Source organism: Biomphalaria glabrata, chromosome 1 (assembly GCF_947242115.1).
Source record: "Biomphalaria glabrata chromosome 1, xgBioGlab47.1, whole genome shotgun sequence".
Classification (NCBI taxonomy): domain Eukaryota; kingdom Metazoa; phylum Mollusca; class Gastropoda; family Planorbidae; genus Biomphalaria; species Biomphalaria glabrata.
In genome coordinates, this window is record NC_074711.1 from 89,746,388 (window position 1) to 89,771,737 (window position 25,350).

The 25,350-nt window shown below is 35.9% G+C and overlaps 1 long non-coding RNA gene across 1 annotated transcript in view; it reads left to right on the plus strand.

The window, feature by feature from the left end:
- Positions 1-25,350, plus strand: part of LOC129924254 (uncharacterized) — a 38,956-nt gene that overhangs the window by 10,879 nt on the left and 2,727 nt on the right. Inside the window, exons 4-18 of the long non-coding RNA XR_008776258.1 lie at positions 2,059-2,245; positions 5,250-5,429; positions 12,960-13,068; positions 13,526-13,835; positions 14,502-14,626; positions 15,423-15,956; positions 17,106-17,215; positions 17,480-17,575; positions 18,439-18,561; positions 18,840-18,982; positions 20,291-20,353; positions 20,505-20,571; positions 20,917-21,040; positions 21,546-21,616; positions 21,817-21,939. This is a non-coding gene — a long non-coding RNA (uncharacterized LOC129924254). The remainder of the gene's footprint in view (positions 1-2,058; positions 2,246-5,249; positions 5,430-12,959; positions 13,069-13,525; positions 13,836-14,501; positions 14,627-15,422; positions 15,957-17,105; positions 17,216-17,479; positions 17,576-18,438; positions 18,562-18,839; positions 18,983-20,290; positions 20,354-20,504; positions 20,572-20,916; positions 21,041-21,545; positions 21,617-21,816; positions 21,940-25,350) is intronic.

Sequence of the window (25,350 nt, forward strand, 5' to 3'; positions counted from 1 at the left end):
CCATAACTTTAACATCAGAGAGGAAACTCTTGAAAATTACTTGGATCAATTTAAATAACATCAAATACTACACAATTGGCTATAGGATACACTGACTACAAATGCTTAATAAACTCAAAATTGCCATACTAAGCTCTCTCTCTCATCTCATTCTGGACTTGTGACTGCTTCACTCAAGGATTCACTGTCCCTAGACCGACTTCACGGTAGGATGGCTGCCTGGTCATGCGGTTTGCACGCTGGACTGTCGTTCAGATTTATCAATGGTCCCGGGTTCAAACCCTGCCCGCTCCCATCCCCCGTCGTCCTGCGGGAGGTTTGGACTAGGAAGTAATTATCTTCAACTCTGAAGGAACATCCGAAAAATGTAAAACATTTGACAAACATTAGACTGACAGTTTGGTCCCCAAAAATCACATGGGTTATATTTATGTGTAACATTTATACCAGTACTGTCCCTTGTACACCAACACAGTACGCTGAACTGTTTTACTGGCCTGGGTCACATTTGTCAAGTTATCGCACACAGTTAACCCTATCGCATCTTTCAGAAATAACCATTTCTTCAACCAAGCCCAAACTTCTCGCTGGATGGCAGAGGATGAGCTGGGTTAAAACTTGGAACAACATCTAGATGACAGCATGGTTGCCTGGTTGCTGGTCTTAATGGTCCTGGGTTCAAACTCAGCCTGTCATCATCTCCTTGGCTTGGATAAAATACATTTAATATTCAAATCTGAAGGAATATCAGAAACATGTAAAATACACACTCAGCCTGATCGATTACCATATGAACAGGCAGACATCCATCTGTATTTATAGTATTCAATTCAATATATATAAAAAACTAACCCTATAGCACTATTTTCGGCTATATTTTAGATTCTGTAGAACAGAATATTACATATTACACAGCACTATATCTAGGCTACAAAGCACATATTCCAAAGCACAATAATTCAACTCAGGAACATTTAATAAATGAGTTGCCTATCTCTTTAAATAAGTTTCTAGTGTCTCACATTAATGTGATCTCTAATAACACAGCAAAATCAAATCTGTCCTTTTTTAAACTATCACTCAAGGTGATGCTACATAAGATGTCATCTGTATTTTGTTGATGTTGCTGTTCCTTTATCACTGCATCTCTTTGTGTCAATTTTCAGATTCATTTAGTTTTATTTTGTGTACAATTGCTGATGCAGAGCTATAGCGAGTATCACAAACTTGTTTGACTATTTGCTTCAGAACAAGTTTATTAGAAGAGTCCACTTTCTTCTAGACACATTACATAAGCAACAATGTTTTCATTAGCTTTTTCACGTTTGACATTAAGAACTCTAGCAGTTGTTATTATTATTCATATTGTCTGATTTAGATCAATAATATGTCTAATCTGGGTCTGTCGAGTTTGTGTTGATCAGAAGATTGATTGTTTCTGTACACATAGTATTACTCTTATTAACAGACTTACAGATCTTGACATATGTTGGGAAGCATGGTCCAGAGGCTAAGTACGTTTGTGTTGGCTACCTATTAAGTGGGCTCGAGGTTCGACACCCAACTTGAACAAAGCATCTAAAGGCATCACGGAAAACCTTCTCTCAGATACCCCCCCCCCACACACACACACACACTGGTCCACAAATGAGATTGGAACATAGCGCTCTGAGCACGCTATAAGCATGAAAGTAGCGCTATATAAAAGCTATTATTATTAATTATAATATGTATATTCCAAAGAACAAAAATAAATCTGTGTGTCTATGTGCTATGTAGCCTAGACTAGATATAGTGCTGTGTAAAATGTAATATAGCCTAAATTTTTTTTTATCAGAATCTAAAATATAGCCTCTAGAAATTGTGCTGTAGAGTTAGTTTTTGACAGAGTGTGAGTTAAATTGAATAAATAATTAGTTATAATTAAGTGACCATGTATTCTCTGACCCAGTTTCTTGAGTTAATAGCTTGCCTTATTTTTTTGTCAGTAATAAACATAAATATACATAGGTTTACATTAGTTAACTTAAGTTTTCTTTTTGATTTCCTTCCTTCAAGTATCTGCACTATTCAACACATTCAGAGAGGAAGCAGCAGCTCAAACTTCAACATTTTTGAGTCTTTCAATTTTGCTGTTGTCACGTTCTCCACTGTTGGCTATGGAGATGTTTCCTCTGACATTTGGCTGGGCTGACTCTTAATGATTCTAACCATTTCCCTGGCATTTGTTTTTATACCTAGCCAGGTAATCATACTCAAGTCTCATAATCTAGTCTAAGTATTTTTAGGATTAGTTCATAATCTAGCTAAGTATTTTTACAGTTATTTCATAATTTTGCTATGTAATTTTATAGTTCCCCTTTCAGACCTTGTGATCTATAGGGAAGATCATGTAAATGTCATCTGTTTCTGTAGCCCATAGTTAATGAGGGTGATATGTGGCCAGCATAATGACCTACCGATTTTACTTTTCCACAACTAATGTCAGGTACCCATTAGAACTGGATGGAATCATAGGCGCCTTATGATCCCAAAATAAAAATCCCAGTCTTCACCAGGATTTGAACCCAGAACCTCCCCTGGTTCGGAAGCCACTCAGCCACCATGTCTCAATGTAATGTTATATAGTTGGGCATTATCAAATAAATAATCTTAATGTATTTCATAATCTTATTAATCAATCATATACATATTTCATTATGAAGCTAAGTTAATAATATTTTGTAATGTCTCTTAGTTATACCTTGTTCTTTAACTCCTACACAAATAATCTAGAAAGGTACACATGGGCATGTATTTGACTTGGCCATTTGACATTATAAATATTTATTTTCATCAGTATTTAAAACTAATCTTTGCCTTTAGATGTGGGATCTAGAGGCTAAGTACGCTTGAGATTGGCAGCACGGAAAACCTTCTCCCAGATAACTACCCCCTACTGGTCCACAAATGAGATTGAGCCAAAGCGCTCTGAGCATGCTATATGCATGAAAGTTGCACTATATAAAAGCAATAAATTAATTAATTAATTAGTTGAAAATTTTGATTTTAGTTATCAAAAAAAGTGTTTCTTTTAAAGTTTTTTTTTATGTTCCTTGAAAAATGAAGTTTATGTAGTAATCCAAACCTCCTCTTGGGTGGTGGGGATCCCAGAGTGCATAACATATGACCAGGGAACCATGTAATAAAAATTAGTTACAAACATATCTGGGAGCATGGGTGCTGAGTCGTAAAATGCTTGGCTTCCAAACTGAGGGATCTTGAGTTCAAATACAGGTGAAGACTGTGTTTTGAACTTCTGGAATCAAGGATGCCTTAGAGTCCACTAAACTCTAATGCCTACCTCATATGGGTTGCCTGAATCAGCAAGGGAAACCAATGACTTAGCAGAGTAATTCACTGATTGACTTGCACGACTAGATTGACATTAGAATTGCAAAGTAATTATCTTGTCTTTTGATGGAACATATATATATATATATATATATAAGCCCTTCGAAGTATCAAACGGGGTAAAACAAGGCTGTGTCCTATCACCTACACTGTTCAGTATCATGTTCTCCGCTATGCTGACAGATGCATTCACAAATAGAGAAAACAACGGGATAAATATATCATACAGATTTGATGGTGGCCTATTCAACCCGAGGCGGCTTAAAGCAAAATCAAAAACAAATGCAGCAGTAATCAGAGACTTGCTATTTGCTGACGACTGTGCCCTAAATGCCTGCTCTGAAAACGATCTGCAGAGCATCGTCAGTGACTTCTCAAGAGCATGCTCAGACTTCGGCCTTACCATCAATACGAACAAGACTGAAGTCTTATATCTACCTGCTCCTGGGAAAGCCTACTTGGATCCAAGCATCACTATAAATGGACAGGATATAAACGCAGTGGACAAATTCACATATCTTGGCAGCACACTCTCCAGGAATGGAAAAATCGATAGTGAAATCGATCTGCGTATCGCCAAGGCCAGTGCATCCTATGGCAGACTGTCTAAAACTGTCTGGAACAGACGTGGCTTCACCACAAACACAAAGCTAGGGGTCTATAGAGCTGTCATCCTCCCTACATTGCTCTATGCCTCAGAAACATGGACAGTGTACAGTAAACATGCAAAGAAACTGAACCACTTCCACATGACATGTCTGAGAAAAATACTAAATGTCAAATTGCAAGACAAAATACCAGATACAGAAGTTCTTCGAAGAGTGTGTCTGCAAAGCATCCACACAATCCTGATGCAGTCCCAGCTGCGATGGGCAGGTCACATCTACAGAATGGAAGACCACTGCATCCCTAAATGACTCTTGTATGGCCAACTAAGCGAAGGAAAGCGCTTGCAAGGTGGTCAAAGAAAGCGCTTCAGGGACACCCTCAAAGCTTCTCTGAAGGCGTTCAGCATAGACCCAGGCACCTGGGAGACAGAGGCACATGACAGAGCATCATGGCGTCGCACTGTAAAAACTGGCGCACAGGTTGCTGAGGAAAAAAGATCAACGCTGGCAGAAGAAAAACGCCAGAAAAGAAAAGCAAGGCAAACGACACTAGCTCCAGCTGGAATAACCTGCCCAGTGTGCGGCTGAATATTCCGGGCTCACATAGGTCTCACCAGCCACATGAGGAGGCATAAAACCCCAGTGCAAAGCCCTCAGCCCCCTGGATGACAAAGTGATCATCATCGAACCACGATGGACGAACTATATGTTATTTATATATATAATATGAGTGTTTCTCCAGTACTGGTGACAAAAAGTGTCACTTTAGGCCAAAAATTAAAGTGGAAGGTTTTGGTTTTATTTTAAGTGTATTCACTTCTTTACTCATTGTACTTTAAGAATTTATCAATAAAAAATGAATAGGAATACATACATTTCCTCAGCAGTGCTGGCAGAAGGGGATACCCACCTAATTCTAATGGGTACCTGAAATAAGTTGGTCATTTTGCTGGCCACGACACCCTTGTTAACCATTACCACATAAACAGAAGAGCTTTATATCATCTCTCATAGATTGCAAGTACCTATCTCCTAAACTTCACTTTTGATATCTGAGTTTAAGGCAATAAGAAACAGTCGTAATAAATATAGTTTGTTAAGATGTTGACCATTTGTCTATATTTCAAAAGAAATTGGACTGAAAACTTGATTAGTTGTAAAGAAAAAAATTTAACCCAAAAAACTTAAAAATGTTTAATTAAGCTATCAGAAAGCTTAAACTTATATATCTTTTTTTTTCAAAAATAGAGATGTAATTCTGCTGTGTCCCCGTGAGTTGGAAACCAGTAAGCAAGTCATCTAATAGAGGTCTGATAGAGTCATGTACATCAAGCGATCAGCACTAAAAGATGTGGACCTGATGTGGTGTCATGAAGCTTTTGCTTGCTTCTTTTGGCTGTTCGTTTAACACAAGACAAAGCACATACTGTAAGATTTTTTTCCATTTTATGTTAGATTTTTGTTTTAAATTTCTTTTTAAGATTAACTTCATGTTTCTTCACTTAACCTCATGTAAGTAAGACTGTCTAAAAATTTGATTCCATGAGTGGTACTCAGACATTGGTCTTTGAATGAAGCTTGCAATAATCTCCTGGTTAACTGAAAACACAAATTGCAGTCTCACTTCGAAACTGAATGATGCATACATATTACATATATAATGACTGTTTCTGGGGTTACTGGTTATTGCCCTGCTTCTTACAGTCCCTTATTGTGTTTATATAATTCACTAATTTCTCTTATAAAAATGTGGACCCTAGTGCTTCACATATGCTATATGTATGCATTGTTCATTGTTTCAGCATTTAGCGTCACGTTGAAACTGGCAACAAAAAAATAACAAACAAAAAATTAAAGAAGCAAATTTGTTCAAGCTATTACCCCATAATATTTTTCTTTCTCTCTTTCTTCCACTTCTATTCTTCTTCTTCTTCATCGTTCTCATTGTTATGTTGGAGTGTTCATATGACTAGACCAATACATGAGATGAACTGCGCAGTGGTTTCCAAATCAGGGAGCTCTCCATATAGTTTTCTTTCTATTGGGGTGATTTGGGGCCAATGTCTTATACGGGCCTCTTGGTAGAGAGAGCAGTTTTGGAGGACGTGGTCGGCATTTTCTGGTGATACTCCACATGGGCAGATTTCACTGGTTCCAATTTTGAGCTTCTGGAACATGTGTTGTTGCATTCTGTTGTGTCCGGTCCTGAGTCGAAAGATTAGACGTTGGTCTTGTCGGGATAGCTTATAGTAAGCGTCATCTTTCTTGTGATTTGGATGAGAGCTCGTCCATTTCTCATTTATTTTATGTACAATTAATTTCTTCATTTCTTCTGAATAGAGCGCAGAGTTTACTTGTGAGTTTGTTCTCCCACTCTTGGCGAGTGTGTCAGCCTTCTCATTTCCTGCTAGTTGTATGTGAGCTGGTATCCATTGAATAACAGTTTTTTTGCTGTTGTTGTTGAGCTTTATAAGTGCTGTTCTGAGGTTTTTAATATAAGGGGAATCAGAGTTTTGCAAGCTTTGGAGGGTTGTTTTCGCGTCTGTTAGAAAGACAATCTGACTGTGAGGGGAACTTGGATGATTTGCTAGCATGGTAGCAGTTAGTGCTAGTGCTTCCCTTTCTGCTCTGTGACTGTCAGAGAGCTCTCCAGTTGCAATGGATTTTTCTAGTTTTCTTCCATCTGGCCATTCGATAAGTATTCCAGCTCCTCCATGTGTGGTGGCTTTATGGGATGAGCCATCCGTGTAAACTCTGATCCACTGATTGCTAGGGTAATTGGTATGTAGAAAACAGTTCACTATTTCCTTGAGCTCTGTTGGTCTGTAATCAGATTTTCTTTTTATGTTTTCGATATGGTCCCTTATAGTAGGAAGAGGGCTTTCGTCCCAGGGTGGAGATTCATTATATATTATCATTGTTTCAGCATTTAGCATCACGTTGAAACTGGCAACAAAAAAATAACAAACAAAAAATTAAAGAAGCAAATTTGTTCAAGCTATTACCCCATAATATTTTTCTTTTTCTCTTTCTTCCACTTCTATTGAAAATGCCAAATATTAAAAAACAACTCTTTGGTGCTTAAAACAAGAAACACTGTTTCTAAAGCCTGAGCTGGATTATGTACATTAAATAAAAATAAAATTCATCAAGATTTTCTAGTTTGTATGAGACTTTATTGAGTTTCTGAAATTTGTTCAATTTTATGCCTCCAGACTAGTGGCAAGAACACTAAATTATTTATGTAACTACACTTGAACCACTGAGACATGATCTGACACCATTTTCTCTTTTTACTTAGAAATATAATAAACACAATAGTGAATTAATAAAGGAAATTTCACAGGAGAAGTTAATTCATTGCAGACAGAACCAATTACCACAAAACAACCAAGACTCTGTATGGCTGTGTAGAACAGCTAAAAAATAAACAGCACATTTTTTTCTATGGGACAGGTTGTGGTGACTAAGTGGTAAATCACTTGGCTTTCAAACTGAGGGGTCTCGAGTTTGAATCCGAGTGATGACTGGGTTTTAAATTTCAGGATTTTAAGGGCGCTCCTGAGTCCACAAAACTGTAATGGGTACCTGGAAATAGTTGGGGAAATGTAAAGGCCATTGGTCATTGTGCTGGCCACATGATACCCTCATTTACTGTGGGCCACAGAAACAGATGACCTATACATCATCTGTCTTATTGATCACAAGGTCTAAATGAGGAAAAGTGGGCAGCTAAAGAGCCTAAAAGTCAGCAACAAAAATGTGGCTTGAAGAAGAATGAATTAAAGCTCTCATTTTATAAGGTTACATCCTGACAAGTTGATTTTATAAAGAAATAATGTTGTAATACAGAAATATAAGATCACAATATAGTTTCTCAATACATTGAGCCTCTAATAAGAAAGAAATGTAACAAGCAAAATAAAAAATAAACAAAGCTTATAAAATAGCTGCACATTTACAGGCACATATCTCAATACTGTTAGTTCTATTTCACTTTTCACATTCTTCTTCTTCTTCTAGCCAGCTTTATTGCTGCTGAGCTGTGAGCTCTTTTGCAGACTGTGCCAAGGAAAAAAGTGTGCTGTTTTCTTCAGTTGTTCAGCACTGCCGTACAGGGTGTTGGTTATGTTGGGCTGTAGTGGAAGTAGTGTCTGCCTAAGGTGGATTAGGGAGGGGCATTCAAAGAGGATATGGTTTACGGTTTCAAAGGGGTGGGCGCAGTGTCTGCAAAGGGGTAGTTGTGTGGAGTTTATTTTGTTCAGGTGGTAATTTAATAGTGGTGTGTGTCCTGTTCTTAGTTGGAAAATTGTAGATTGTTCTTTGCGGGGGAGGAAGTTAATACTGTCTAGTTTGTTAGGCGTAGTCATTTCTCTGTACATGGCTCTGCCTGTGTTTCCTGATGCCCATTGGTTGAGCCACTCCTCTTTGTGATTGTTGATTAACATTGACCTTAGGGTGAGGTAGTTAACAGGTCTATCTGGTTGTTTCATAGATGAACCTGCCTTTGATAGCTTATCTGCCTTTTCATTTCCCATGATGCCAATGTGTCCAGGGATCCACTGTAGTGTGATATTGATATTTAATTTTGATATCATCTGGTGGATTATCACAATGAGTGTTGTCAACTCTCTTGGGCTGTTTGAGGTGCTGCTTTTAAGTGCTTGCAGAGTAGATTGGGAGTCTGTAAAGATAACAATATCTGATGGTGGTTGCACTCCTTCATATAATTTGTTTTCCACTGTCTGAAGTGCTATGGTAATTGCCTCAATTTTGGCTTGGAAGTTTGAGCAGTAATCGCCACAGGGTGTGCTTATCTCAAAGTGTTTATTTTTAGGGAAGACCAGGAAGGCACCAAGACCAGCATTGATGGTAGCTTTGAAAGCCGATCCGTCTGTATAAATATGGATAGCTGTTTTTTGATAGCTTTCGATTGTTTCAAGTGTGCCTACTTTGAGCTCCAGTGGATTTGATTCTTTTTTTAAGGTGTTATTTAGTAAATGTGTGTTTTGATGGTTGGTTGTTTGTAGTTTAGTCCGGGTGTAATGTTTGAAAACCTGGTAATTTTTTCTCTGTTATTGGGTAGGTGGTGTTTTAGGGCTAGTTCGTCAGTAAGTTGGATCAGAGTCTTTTGCTTTTTTTTGGTTGTTTTTCCTATATTTCCTCCAACCTTCTGTATCTCTCAATAGCTTCTAATGCTGCTCTGTTGCGCCTTAACTTAAGAGTTTCAATATTGGAGTCTATTTCACAGGATGCTGTGGGAGTAGTTCTCATACCTCCACTAATTAGCCGCAAGGCTTGGTTTTGGATTGTATCTAATGATGATTGATAGGTTTTGTTGGCAGCTACTTGTATGGAGAGACAGTTATCAATTACAGATCTGACATATCCAGTGTATAACTGTCTTAAGGTTTTCTTTTCAGCTCCCCAGGATGTTCCTGCTAGGTGTTTATTATGTTTAATCTTTGTGATGCCTTTTCTTTTAAATCTGCCATAAAGTGTTTTAGAGACAGTCTTTGGTCTAGTTTTACACCAAGATATGTTGGATTTTCTTCTTTATTTATTGGCTGAGAGTCTATTTTTAGGATGTAGTTTCTTTTTGCTGTTTTGTTGCTGTGGCTAAAGATTGAATAAACTGACTTTTCTTTGTTTATTTCCATTTTCCATAATTTTGAATATGTGGAGATAGTTTTGAGGGCTCTACTTAGTTTGGATCTAGTCAGCACTGGATATTGCTCTGTAGTCCAAATTAAAAGGTCGTCTGCATAAAGTGCCTTATTGACCGAAATGAGGTCCGGGAGGTCATTCATGAAGATTAGAAAGAGAGTGCAGCTAAGGGCTAAACCTTGTGATAGTCCTTCTTCCAAACTTTTTTTTACTAGAGATGGCACCTTCGAATCGGGTTTGGATGGTTCTGTTTTTTAAGAATGCCCTGATCCAGCTGTACATTTTTCCATGGATGCCCATTTTTTTCATCTTCAAAAATAGACCTTTTCTCCACACTCTATCATAGGCTTGCTGCAAATCTATAAATACTGCTGTAGTGTGCTTGTTTTCATGAAACCATTCTACTGTGTCCTGGATAAAACGAAAGAGGTGGTCTTCTGTTCTACTTGCTTTCCTGAAGCCAGCTTGTGCATTATGGAGTGAGCAAATACTTTCTAGCCACCAATAAAGTCGGTTATTTTTTCTGCCATTTTGCCAATGTTGGATGTTAGAGATATTGGCCTATAACTTTTTGAGTCTCCAGGTGGTTTATTTTTCTTTAAAATGTTTGCGGTTCTCCAATCCTGTGGTATGTCTCCAGTTTTCCATGTATGGTTGATAAAGTTAAGTATACAGTTTTGGGCCTGTGGTCCTAGTCCCCGAATCATTTCATTTGTTATTTTATCGGGTCCAGGGGATTTTCTTGACTTGAGGCTTTTTAGGGCAGTATTGAGCTCATGTAGAGTGAAGGGAGTGTCAAAGATCTGACAGTTGACTGTTGGAGCTTTTTCTTCTTTCTTTAAGATATTACTGAAGGCCTGGTCCAGTTGTTTTCTTGGCTTTGACTTGTTAATGCTGGCAAAATATTTATTGAAGGTTTCAGCCTTTTTAAGGTTTTCTGTTATTATGTCGTCAGTGCCTTTTATAGGTTGGGGGTTTGTTATTTGTTTCTTTCCTGCTAACCGGTGCAGAAGGGTCCAGGCCTTTCGACCATCCTTCTTTAGATCTAGTTGTTCGCATGTTGTGGTCCACTTTTTCTTTTTTTTTCTGTTTTAATTTTGTATCTTATAAGCCCTGTCAATTTGTTGTACGTTGTCTTGTTCTCTCTAGTAGGGTTTTTTTCTATAGTCTTCCTGGCCATGTTTCTTTCTTTTACTAATTTATCTAATTCAGGTGTCCGAAAAGGTTTGTATTTCTTAACTAGTCCTCGAGGGATGTGTTTTTTTGCTGCTTGTAAGATGTTGGAGACTATAGTTGTGTAGGTTGAATTGATGTCTGTCTCAATTATGCTTGATATTCTTGTGTCTGTTTCTTGTGAAAAAGCTGCCTAGTTAGCTTTTTTATAGTTCCATCTAGTTGTTTTGTTGGATTGGTATCTACCTGGCATTCCAATATTGAGGAGTATAGGCCTGTGGTCACTACCTGTCTTCAAGTACTGTTATTTTAGAAGAGTCGGTAATGTCTGTAGAGATAAAAGTTAGGTCAGGTCTGCTAGTTGTGTTGTGTGCTCTGTGGAGGAAAGTTGGAGGTGAAGTTTTGTTTTGCAGAAGTTGTAGGTTAGAGGCATTTGTTACATCCTATATTTCTTTGCCACGCTTGTTGTAGTGTGGGTTAGCCTAGGGAAGGTGTGTGTGCATTGACTTCACCAGCTATTATTGTCCTTGTGTAGTGTGGTAGTTGTATGTCTATTTCTGCTGTTGATGATGGTGGGCAATAGTAGTTTTTGATGGTGTACTTTGTTCCTCCTCTCCATAGAAGTATTTCCTGCGTGTCGATGTCTGTAGTGTTCTGTATTTGTTTTACTGTGGCTTGTGTGTCGTTTCTTATGAGGGTCGTAATTCCCTGGCATTTGGTGCAAAGGCATCTGTACTGTGTGTAGCCTGTGATGTTTATTTTTTTCTTGGGCAGTAGTGTTTCTTGCAATAGCGCTATGTGTATATCATGCTTCTTGAGTATGTGTTGGAGTTCTGTTGTCTTGTTTTGTAGGCCTAAGATGTTGAGTTGCAAAAGGTTTAGGTGTTTGCTGCTAGTCTGTTTTTTATTTCCAGTAGCTGACTTATCACAGGCAGTCCTGGAAGAAACTGCCATGCGCAGACCTTTTACAAGGCGACGTCTGAGCTCGTATGGATTTTTCGTTAAATTCCTTGGCATTTAGTGTAGGCTGGGTGTTTCCTCAGGCTTTTTTAAAATATATAAATATATAGTCCCCGCATTTTAAGGGAGTTTTCGGTCTTGGCAATTTTCTCCAATACTGACATAAAAGGAAACATCTAGGTCTGAAGACTGTAACCGGAATATCCATAGGACAAGGTGGGGTTGGCCAATGGTCCATTCTCCGCCATCCATAGAGCTCTCCAAATGGAACTTTTCTGCAGTAGAAAGCTTAAAGTGGACTGTGCCCTGGGTATGCCCTGTGGAATCGTCACATCCTGGATCCAGGCCCCTTCAGGATATCACATTCGCCAGATCCAGAAAAAAAAACACTTCATGATGGATTTATATCTAGTATTAGAATGTAGTGAGACAAGGACCTCCGTCTGGTGTAGTGCAATCCAGACCTCCGTCAAAAAGCACCTAATGGGGGGGAAGGTCCACTATTATTCACTTAGTGAAATGCAAGTGGAAAGGCAATGGGGTTATTTATTTCTCTTGGTCATTTCCAAGCCCTGATACCCACACGGGGGAGTATCGCCACAGAGTGGAGGTTTGGAGTCAGAGTTTTCCTTCTCCTAGATGGGTTGCGTTATTTAGGCTGACGTGCCCCATCAACACGAAGCTAAACTGGTTTTGAGGCGCCAGTGTTCCGCCTTTCATCCCTTCTCCTGTCAGTTTGTAAGAACACATAAAAAAGGAAAGTTCCCCTTTCAGACCTTATGGTCTATAGGACAGATGATATAAAGGTCATCTGTTTCTGTGGCCTATTGTAAGTGAGGGTGTCATGTGGCCAGCACAATGACCAACCGCCTTTACTTTTCCCCAATTAAGATTACATGTAGCCAATAATCATTTAACTCTTTGGTCAATTATGTTTTGTTAAGGACAATGAATAATAGTGCTATGTTTCAACTTGATCTGAGTATGGGAAGTGGGAGAATAACATGTACACATTTTTTATCAAAAAGACAGTCAGACTTGCTAAAAGCTTTACAAAAAGTCTATTGCTATGGACTAGTTGAGGTAACCAAGGGAGCTACAAGAGAAACAAAACATTGGGATGTTTGTGACTCATGCAGTTTTTAGTTGGATTTTAAGGATCCTCATACCATTTTAAGATCCTGGGATGTGAAAGACTTTGCACCGGACTGTCGTCAGTATCTTTACCTCTTCCATGCCGGCAATAAAATACATCTGAAACTTGTTGGTAAATATTTATTTTTTATTATATTGCTCTAGATCTAGATCCTAGAGGCTTTTTTTCGCAGTCTGTAAATGTTTATTTTTAATTTTCAAACATTAATATAAAAATAATTTTTTGTTTTATTATAATTGCTTTGTGCTATATTATAAACAAAAAATTTATAAAAGTCTAATCAAAGCATTCTTTTCACCCCGAATGGCAAAAAACAATTAATTCCATCTAAAAGTGGAAAATAATTCAGGAGTCAAAGAGTTCTAATGGGTACCTGACTTTAGTTAGGGAATTGTAAAGGTGGTTGATCATTGTGTTGGCCACATGACACCCTCATTAACCATGGGCCACAGAAACAACATCTACCACATAGACCGCAAAGTCTGCAAGGGGAACTTAACATACATTTAATGCTTTACTTTTTGGTATAAACTTAAATTTGTTAGCTTCAACTAAATAATGACTTAAGGGGAGACTAACGCTCTGAAAACAATAAATTGGGAAAAAAAGATTTGAATGCTGGGACAAGAAGCCCCTGGATGAGGCTGCCAAGTGATCGGTTCAAATTTCGCACAGTTCAGGCCAAACTCTTAGGCCCTTACTCAAATAGAGTAATGTTATTAATATATTTACATTTTGACATCAAAGTTTGTACTTCACCGATCATATTGTGCGTAAAGATGGGTTAGGTTAGATGAGTTCAGCTTTGCCTTGTTAGCCAACAACTGTCTGTATCCTGGACTGTCCACACTTGTATTATTGCTGGTACACTTTCAGCAGTAAGTTGACTTTAAAACATTCCTAAGTTATGACTGTTTTAGTTTTCAACCTCCTTTTAAAATAACTCTAGAACAAAATGGTGACAAAATGAGCCTTATAAACTCAAGAACCCTACATATAACAAATAATTTAAAAGTTTTTAAAAACAATTTTTCAAATTGAAAAAAAAAAAAAAGCTAAACATGTTCTCAGTGTGTTTTACAGCTCATTGCATTGCACTATTAGTTCATTCTAGATTTTTCTTTGTTTCTGGCATTCATCAAAACTGTATCTAGTTAAACTACCAACTATGTCATTTCTTTGGGCAACTGCTGGAAAGGGTGGGTGCCTAATGTAAAGCTTGGCATTTCTTAAGATCAATAGAGAGGCAATAATGTTTGGGCAGCCCATGTTTTAAAAAAATCTAAAGCTAAGGAACTAAGCAGAAAGATGGTCAACAGATCTTTGTGGTGCCCCAATGGTCTAACATGCTAAAGGATAGGTAAATGTGATGAAGGAATGCAGCTTGGAAAAGAAATATTGTCTCTCTCAGCAGATGAAGATTAACAAACATTTCATTCTGAAATTGATTTAACATTTGTAAAGTGTCTCTCTAACACCAGAATATAAAACTCTATAAGACTTAGAATAATCTAATTAGTTTCTTACTTCCAATGCCACACCAGGTGAGCCATGGCAGCAGACGTATAGAAGGCATGCTGGGAATGAAATTCATCACATACAGCTGCAAAAAAGTATTTTCATTGGTAATTATGTGGGCTGCACAAGCCTCAGCTGATGCTCACCAAAGGTCAGTGTATGCAAGTATAGTTTTGTACATTGATACAATAGATAAGCAGTTTTTATGATTGCTTTATTATATTAAGCAGATCCCTTTAAAAAAAAGGTTACTTCAAAATGTATTGGCCCATCAGTCATGTGAATAATAATGTTTTCATAGCCAAATGACATAATTATAAAAAAAAAGTTCCCCTTTCAGACCATGGGGCTCATGATGTAAAGTTCATCTGTTTCTCTGGCCCATGGTTAAATAGGGTGTCATGAGGCCAGCACAACAACCAACCACTAAACCCAAAGATCCCAAAATTAGAAATTCGAGTCTTTGACAGGATTTGAACCCGGGACCCCTGGTTCAGATAGCTAAGTGCTTTACCACTCAGCTACTGCGCCTCCAATTAACAAAAGAGCGTAGTAGCAGAATCTTGTCTTGTTTTTCTAAGTACTATTCATGTGGCGTTGTTCTGAATACGTTGCATCTTTTGTCATCAAGTATACCAGCTAGCACGGCGTTGCAGTAGTCAAGGCGAGAGAGTATGAATGCAACAGCGGCGTTGTTCTGAATACATTGCATCTTGGTTATTTTGTCATCAGGTATACCTTCTAGCACGGCGTTGCAGTAGTCAAGGCGAGAGAGTATGAATGCCACAGCTAGCATTTTTGTTGACTCAACACATTTGGATCTACTAGTGGACCTCTTTTAATAGTTCATTTCACATAACACTTTTTCATTAATGTGGCTGTAGAGAGATGTTCCTTTCCACATGTGTCCCAGGTTAAGGTGACATTTGGCATGCTTTTTTTTCCAGAACTGAGGCAAATCTTTTTCGCTGTCCATACCTTTCTTGGTTACCATTTCTTTACATAGTGTGTACATCTGGAACCTGTCGTGAATTGTCCATAAAAATAACACTTGGTATATGATTGTCCTGCAGGACCAAGCCAGCTCAGACGTCGTTGTCTGAGGATTGTAAAGATATTTGGAAGACCAATTTTATCAAGTAACTTTATAAATGTTATAATATCATTAGCTCTTGGAAATCCTATGCCGAACTGGGAGTCGAACACTTAGTGAGGTTGTGACTGAACGTCACATGAGGTTTGCGGGACATGTTCTACGTCAAAATGAATTACGCACACCAAGAGTTGCGATAACATGGAAGCCAAAACAATGAAAGCGCAAACAGGGACGTCCTCGTATTACCTGGCGACACACCTTCATGGAGGACCTCAGAACAGTGGACACCAGGTGGGAGGAGGCTTCAGACATTACCAGTGACAGATCATTATGGAGACAGCTTGCCGCCCAATGCGCCGAACGGCGCCGGAGGACCTATGTCTAAGTAAGTAAGCTCTTGATACCTCAACATCATCAGCAACTTACATCATTCTATAATTTTAGCTACATTTTGTAACTTCAGCTATTAATGTTACTAAAATATAACATTATCAGCTATTGATGTAATTATATTGAAAGTTACCTACATCATGATATCAACAGTGATGTTATAATAATACAAGATACATCAGAATCTGGTCAGCATGAAAGAGTGATGAGTGCTGATGTTGGAAAGCCCAGCAATCACACATTTTATGCGCAGATTTTTCCCCAGCAATGGAGAGGTTAGTCCATATCAAATAGAGGGCAGTAGAGCTTCTCTATTCCATTTTTAAAGGATTCTTGGCCTCCTTCAGTCATAAAGACAAAGGTTCATCTCATAGAACACTTTTTCAACTTAACAGTTTTATTCCATAAATCCATGGTGTTGTTTTTTCTGCTCTATATGAAGCTTTTCAAAATCAACACCAATAGCATGGAGAAAAAAAGCAAAAGCACAGGATAGACCCTCATAGAAAGCAAACATAACAGAAATGACCTGGATCACAGTTGAATATGATGCAATGTTTAGTGATCAAAAATACCAAGCCTGTGACTGCAGATGTGTATCTAGGATTTAGGTCTGGCCTCTTAAGTCATATGAGTAGTTGCAAAGAGAAAAGATCATCTATTGAGATATTAAAGGATGTAGACAGACAAGCTTCATCCACAACAATATTTCTTGCAACTTATAACATTTTTATCTTGCACATCTTTGTCACACTTATTATAAGATTACTCTCTAAACCACAATAGTACAAGTTGCCTTATTTACAATACTGTTTGCTTACTGTCAAAATACTAAAAATAGCCATCTATGTTGTAAAATCACTAGCTATTGATAACTTATTATCCATGGTTAGATACCAACTTCATTATTTAAATAAGTACCTTCTATTCATTATACTCATTAAAATAGAGAGGCAGGATAATATTTAAAGAGTTAAAACAAATGAACATTTTCTGGGATTTTTTAAAGTTATTAGGAAAAAAAATTACATACTACACACTTTCAGTGTCAGAACACTAAAGTCTGCAGAAACTGAAGTAAATCCTTTTTGTTTCAACTTACCTGTTTTATGCCATAAATCCATTTTTTTTCACTCTGCGCTAGAATGTTGAGTCAGATATTGAAGCCAGAGCTTGTATCTAAGTCAAAGACCACTAGTATTTGACAGTGTTTACAGAGGACAAGATGTCCCAGCTCAGTCCAAAATTCATAAAGTAAGTATAAATATTTATTAAATTATAAAAAAAATTTATGTATAGAATTAAATAAGCAAAGGGTTTACAATAGGTCTAGTGCAAGATACATTCTAGGATAACAAATCTATATACCAGTGATTATAGGCATGAAGAAAGTCAGTATACCATTGTTCTTAGAGGAAAACTTTAAAGACCAGCTCCTACAAATAAATAATATTTGCTACTTTGTCAAAATGTGTTTAAAAAGAAAATTTGTTTACAATTTCTTTCTGTTCTAATAAGGACTGTGTCTCAGCGAAGCATAAGAGTTGGTCTTGGATTCAAACAGTCAATGAATGTTTAGGCATTCATAGTGAAAATACTGCTAACTATCATCAGGTAAATATTATTCCTTTTCCTTTGTGAAATTTTGTGTATTAGAAATTGCTAGCTAGAATCAAAAGTTATTGATTCTCAGTAAATAATTGTGTAGTAAATTTTCACCCAGCCAACATAGATTAAAAATAAAAATAAGTATTTCAAGACTTTCATCTTATATAGAACCAGAGAAATAGAAAAAAAATATGGTAAAAGAAACATTTAAAATGCAATATTATGAAATGAGCTGGGCTCAAAACCGGTCATTGGAAAATGCAGAAAACTAAAGTGAAATCTAATTAGAAGCAGTAGACCAAGTGAAACATTATTACAAGAAGTAAATGAAACTGACACTAAAGTTTGAGTAGTTAACCAAAGTGTCAATAGCTGTAGAAGTGGACAACCAGATGACAGTTTAATACAGGCAGAAAACCAAAATTGCATGTCAATTTTAATACTAAATCAAACATCTCAGTACAATCAGTAAGACATGCATGAAACCAGGTCTATGTCTACAATAATTGCATCTTAATTGTACCAAGATGCTCTGATATTTTGACCATGATGTTCTTATAGATGTAGTATAACGATAAGACATTTCTATTCTAATGTTCTGTAAGTTCTACCATGATGTTCTGATAGAAGTACCTTAATGATTAGACATTTCTATTCTAATGTTCTGAATGTTGTACCATGATGTTCTGATAGAAGTACCTTAATGATTAGACATTTCTATTCTAATGTTCTGAATGTTCTACCAAGATATTCTGATAGAAGTACCTTAATGATTAGACATTTCTACTCTAATGTTCTGAATGTTCTACCATGATGTTCTGATAGAAGTTCCTTAATGATTAGACTTTTCTATTCTAATGTTCTCAAAGTTCTACCATGATGTTTGCCACCTGGAAGAAGACATGCTTTCATTCTTGCTTTGGATGGACAGTTCAACAGCTAGAGCTCAAGTCAAGACTCAAGATCCTGATGTCATGTTAAAACATTTCAGAGTAAGATTATTTATCATTCAGCTTTGTTTAGATTTAGATTATATATCATAAACAAAACACAATTTTTTTTTTCCTATTGTAGTTCAAGATTATGTCCTTTTTTTAATTACTTTTTTTTATATTCAGAGCAACATATTTCATGTTAAGATTACTCTTTAGCAAAATTGTACAGGTTTTTTACAGCACTAGAGAAGGTTTAATAAATATAAAGAAAGAAAGTGTCAGATGCTGATGCACAAATAGGAAAATAATTCTTTTGCTAATAATTTTTTTTTCAGTTAATAAACAATTGTTGGACTATCAGGGCTAGTTAGATCTTCTCGCAGAGCGAAGTTGAGATATTCACCCAGTTCATCACCGCCAAGAACTGCCAGAATGGCATTTGAAGGCTAGAGCTCTTGTCCAATATCAGCACAAACATGTGAGTTTGCCATGGGACTTTTTCATTCAGTTTCCTTGTATGAATCTTTATTATTCTGGAGGAGAACCAAATTGTCAAAGTTGCATCTATAATTTGTTCTGTATAGCTGTGTCTATAAACTAAAGCCAGTTATCATCATTGAATTGACGATTTTTTCAATGGTTAACCAGATAGTTGCTAATATCAACCTGATCTTGTACAATGAAAATTCTACAGCTACAAAGGACTTGTTTGAAGTCTTTGATGCACTTAAACTGTTAAATGGCACAATAGTGATCAAAGCTAGGGCCAATTATGTCTTTATCATTTATCTTTTGTACATTCTTTGAAGTTCTACAAGAAATTCCTTGTTAGCAGCATTATCAGCCATTCCCTAAAAGACACAATGATTTAGCCACTGTTCAAAGATTTATTTTCATGTGTTAAACAAATTTTTTTCTTTGTAATGATACACTTTTATTATAAGATAAGATAATTTTATTGATCCAATCAAATGGAAATTCAGTTTGACTACAGTTGACGACATCAGCGTAACTACTGTACAATAACATTATAGATGAAAAATTCGAACAACATTCACACACGAAACACAGCGCTTTATAAATTTGACTTCTATGTACTTCTCGATGACGACAGCTGATCTTGTAACACTCTGACCGAAAGTGGGATAAAGGAATTTTTAAATCTTTCTGTTTTAGTCCTAATGGAAATGAGATGACCACTTCGTTCAGATCTTATGTAACAGGGGTTTAATGGGTGCAGGTTGTCCTTATTTCTTCATTCCCAATTAAAAGTCAGTCTGTTTTTGAAACAAAAATAAAAATATTATTCTCATTTAAACATACAACTGTTGTTATCAAAGATCTTGTTCTTTTTCATCATTCCAAATTGATTTCCTTGATTTTAAATTATCAGTAAAAGTTAGGTGCAATAATTGTATTGTTCCTGTTTGTTCATGAAATAGTTGGGAGCTTATCCATATATCTTGTGTTAGGACTTGTCCCTGGTCCATGTGTACCAACATCATATCATAGTCACAGTTTTAAAATGCTTGAAATAAAGTTCATCCAAAGACCTAAATAATAAATAACCAGACAATATTTAAATTTGGAAAGCCTCATAAGGAATTGTGTGGAATGAAATATTTTAATTGTAATATAAAAAAAAATGTTCCAAAAAGGTTTGATGTCACTTAGATCCCATGATACCAGAGCAGGTTTAATTAATGATTAGTTGTAGCTAAGTCTTCTTAATGTGGTTGTATTTGTTGGGATTAATAGTAAAGATTTTTGTTTCTTATACATTCAGGTGTCATTGGCAAAAGGGGACTTTGTCAAGATTTTGGAAAATTCTGATGCTGAAAGATGGAAGGTAATATTTGTAATTTTTTTCAGTATAAATCTAATTCATTAGCGATTAAGTATCAATATAGTCTTCATATAAATATAACAGCCTAAGTGAAATCTTGGCCTAAACTGTTAATACTATATCATCTTCTGTGTGTTTCATATCAAAATTTTAGATGGAATAGAAAGTGAAGTTCCTGCTATTGTGTTGGTCATTCCTTCCTGCTTCCAACAGATTGATAAGTAAGTGGATGAATGTTTACATGTTAGTGAAATTAAAACTAGTTGTAAAGTAGGTCAAGCTACAAAATGATTTTTATTTTCTATCCACAAACCTAAATCCTTTGTGAAGTAGCTCTAAAATCTCTTATTATTAAAGATTCACACACTTTCATTGAAATACTGTCTATTGATTAGTATGCACTTTCAATGAAGTCATTTTCTAATCTTTTGTTTTGTCTTTGTTGATTTTAGATTAGGAGAACAAATCAAGGTCAATAGTTCTATTGCTGCTGATAAATAGTCACATTTTTTTTATTTCTGTATGTGGTAAAAGCTCATAAAATAGTATTTTGTTATTATTCATAGTTATGTTTTTCCTGCTGAAGATGGTGAATGAGGCAGCAGACATCTTGAAAGGAGCTGATTTCGAGTTCCTTCAACAGTCTTTTCATTTTATTTAGGAAGAAGCTCATCAGTCACTTCAAACCAGGTACAATAAGCAGTAATGTTTGTACTGTAGATATTAGGAATTAGTGTTGCAAACAGAAAGAGATTAATTTTTTCCTTCTCATGATTAAACTATTCTTACCATAATAATAATAATGTTTTAATCTGTGAGGAAATGTGTTTTACATATGTTTACTGTATATTGGAGTGGGGGCAGGGCTGGGTGGGGAATGTGGTCATTGACAGAGCATGTCAAACACAGAGTATAGAATCTTGTCTTGAATGAGTTCTTTAATTGTGGTCTTAGTTTTTGAGGTCTTAAATAACAGACTGCACAAAACAAATGCCATGGGTGCATGGAACAGCTTGCACTAATTTGAAAATGTGTTATGAATACAGTTTAAATCACTAATGAACAACTTTATTTCCATGTACATATGTTGTTTTTTTTTAAGAATTATTTGAAAAATAAAAATTAAGTTGTTACTAAGTCCATATATCCAAAATTAATTTGACTTGATCTCTAACACAAATTTGTTCTTATTTAGGTGATGATGGAGTCATAAACAGTAGGATACAGAGGTGAAACAAAACTGGAGCTTTAGTTTGTTTGTTTGTAGTAAGTCATTTTTCTTTTTTTGAAGTAATTTCGTTGGGACAAATCAACTAATTTGTTTGAATTTTTTTTTTTTAAGAAAAAGTTAGTTTTTGAGTTTTGTCAACACAAGTCAGTTACTTTAAAGCTGTAATTCTCTCTACTGTACAACAGTATTTCTGGATTAAGGCATGCAATAAAATTTTGGGTTATTTCTTGTCTAGGAACTTGGCATCTACTCCAGACATTATTCTGAAGAACACTCAAGTAAAAGAAAAGAAGAAATGTTAAAGGTTAAGGACTTGGGCTCCAATCATAATTTCACTTCAAAAGCTTTAATTTGAAAGGTCAGTACTTAGTGATGGGAACTAAACTAAATTTAAAAAGTTAAACTAAAACTAAGTTTCAACTAACAAAAAGTAGTTAAACTAAAAGTTTATTATGAATTTCAAAATGTAGTTAAACTAAACTAAAGAAGATTAATCATACCATACAAACCTTTCATAACTTTGGGGGGGGGGGGGGGGGGGGGGGAGAGATCTAGACCTATCTAAAATCATTCGACTCTATGCCTGCGGCTTGAACTAATTCTTTTAACATTGTAGAGCATAATAAAATCAGTATTGAGGAAGATGTTTCTTACATAAACGTTAATGCACAATAAAATTTAAAAAAAAAGATGTCTAAATAAATATGTGTGCTTGTATATTTGCCTTGAATTAAAACCTTTACCTGGTACTTTTACAAAAAAAATTATATTAACTTATTATTATACCGGTAAAGTTTAAAATCTCATTAAATAACAGATTTAGAATTTCAGATTTAGATCTAGTAACGAAAGATATAGAAACAAAATTTTGGAGTGTTATTTTCTTGTCTGACCACTCAAAAACACTATTGCATAACCGTTAAAAGTGTGCATAGAAAAAAACATGGGGTGGTCTTGTCACTGTGGGCCGCACACTGCAGTACACTAGACCTACATGTGTCTATGTCTATCTGATCAGGTTGTCAAAATCACTGTCTGTTTACTTTTTGGGCAGGAAGGGTGTGTACAAATTTCAGTGTAAAGATAGATCTACGAACATGCTTGACTAAACATGGGCCAGTGTGTTATTTTCTTTGTTTGACCAATCAACATTAAGCAAACACAATTGCATAACGTGCAATGAAAAAAAAAAACAGGGTAGTCTTGTAGTATCATTGACTACACATGTACGGTACACTAGGCCTACAGTCTATTTACTTTTTGGTCAGGGAGGGTATGGATTAGGATGTTTTTTTTTTCTAGAGTTCATTATGCTAATGCTTTTAGATCTATAATTTGTCAATTTAGACATAGATCTCAATAATAAGTCTTAAGACTAGAATCTATTATATGTCTCTGCTTCATCAAAGGTTTAAGCTATAAAAAGGTTGTACTTGATGTTCCTGCAGTTAATAAATTATTGTTTGCAGAAAATGAATTGACTAAAACTACTAAATATTTACCTAACTTGCTAATCAGATTCCCACTATAAACAGACATTAAACACCAGAACATGATTTTAGAAAAAACTCGGAACAACTCTATTCATAATATTGCATAAAAGCTTTTGGTAAACAAATTTTTAGCAACATTTAATACTACTGCTAGTTTCAAGTGCAGATATTGACTCATGGGTAACTTCTACTTTACCCTCTTCAAATGCAGACTGACAAAATTGTTGTTAACTGCATCACTCTTTGATAATCAAATGTTGTTGATATCACAAGACCAGAAAACTGGGATGTGCTTTTCAACTGCTACTACATGTTGAAAATTTTACAAATTTTAATTAAACATTTTAGTTTGTAACTAAAAAAAAAATATGATTATAACTAAACTATTTTTTTCTAGTTAAACTTTGGCCTTAATTAATTTGTTTTAGTTAAACTAAAAGTTTCTAGCTTTTTAATTAACTCTTGCACAGTGATATATAATGTCTGATTAGATTTAAGTAGATCTAGATATAGATAGATCTAGATCTAATGAGACTAATAAAAGTCCAACTACAAGTCTAGATTTATCTAGAGTTCTAATCTAGATTCTTGATCAAGAAAATATCATCTAATGAGTGATTTATAGTAGATAAATCTTTACTAGGAATTACTAGTGTCTAGAAAATCTAGGTTTAGTCCTAGATTTTAGTAATAATGAATGATACATTATTTAAAGAATATAATAAATATAATTAATTCTACATTATTTTAAAAAATTCAGCGACATCTTTTTAAAGTCGCTGCAACAAGCCAGTTTAAAAAACGCTGGTGGACAAAATTTCCTAAAATGTTTTCAAAGTCTGTTCCCATCACTGATTGAAGTTAATGTTAAACTATTGGTAGAGTTAGTGAGACAAAAAATTCAAGTTAAAAAATGGAGGCATGTGTTTGTGCGTGCTAAATAAAAACTTGAATGTAATAGCCACTAACTATCAGAAAAAAAATTTTCTTCTTCTTCTTCTTCTTGAAACTGTCAGTTAGAGTTGAGCCTTCGGCTATTTGGAACTCTAGGCCAGCAAAAGTGAACAAGAGCTCTCTCTCACTGGCCTGAATGAGAACAGTGTACACTGTTCTGTCTGGCGGGTGGGTCAGACTCACGGCAAGAGGCCGCATACACTAAGACCCCCCCCCCCCCCCCCCCCCCCCCCCCCCCCATTTTCCTTTTCTATACCAGGCTAACCATGCGGGACACGCCATTTATGTAACAGCCCCTTGAGGAACAGCGCCTGGATTGTGACAAGGTTGTGGGAGCTTTTTTACAACTCTGCGCAATGCAAGAGGATGCTCTCGCACCCCCTTAGGCACCCCCACGGGAGTTTTGTTTTGCTACCCTTTAACCTCGTTTCCTCCTACGATCGTTTCCACCCGGGCACCACTATGAGGCAGGGTAGCATGCCCGGGAAAAAAATTTGTATCAAATGATGATTAATTTATATGTCAAGATAATGTCAAGATTTTTTAACCACTTATTAATCTGCGTGTCATGTGTTTATCACAAATACCAACTATCTTTATTTTCCAACAAAGGAACCAAGGCCTTCTGAAAATCCTATTTTGAAAATTGTTTTATTTGGATTCATGTCAAAATATTTCAAAGATCCATTTTGTATAATTTAAATAATAATTGTGAAATTCAACTTGATATAGCCTAGATTTTAGTCCTACTCATAATATTCTGTATGTATAAATGATTATTTTTTCAATGAGGTTTATAGGCATATTAGTCAAATATTGGATATGTAGCATTAAACAATATAAAATTTGTTTATAGTAGGGGTGCACTGGATAGTACTTTTTTATATCCGGCCGGAGCCGAATACCTAAGTGTCTTGTAAATAGCTTGTATTGCTGAGCATTTTACGAAACTGTTAATAACATACCTATATTTGTTTGTTTTTTTCTCCTTTTATATACCTTATTGTTTTAAACTCTGTTACTGATTGATTTATAAAAGATTAACAGTATAAACAAAAATTAATCTGTGTAGCATGAGCGTGTCTGTATGTATGTACAAGGCCACCAACTATAAAGGCTGTGTGTTGGAGGGTCAATGTAAAATATGTTAACTAATATTTAACTAGTTACTAATGTAAATCTCTCATCTGGCTTGTATGGTGGTTGGATGTATGTGTTCAAGAATTTCTGACCAACAACTGGTCATCAGACTTGTAATTTTAAGTCCAAAGACTGCTTCTGGTTCTGGATTCAAGGGCTTAATACTGATAGCTGTTAGTTAA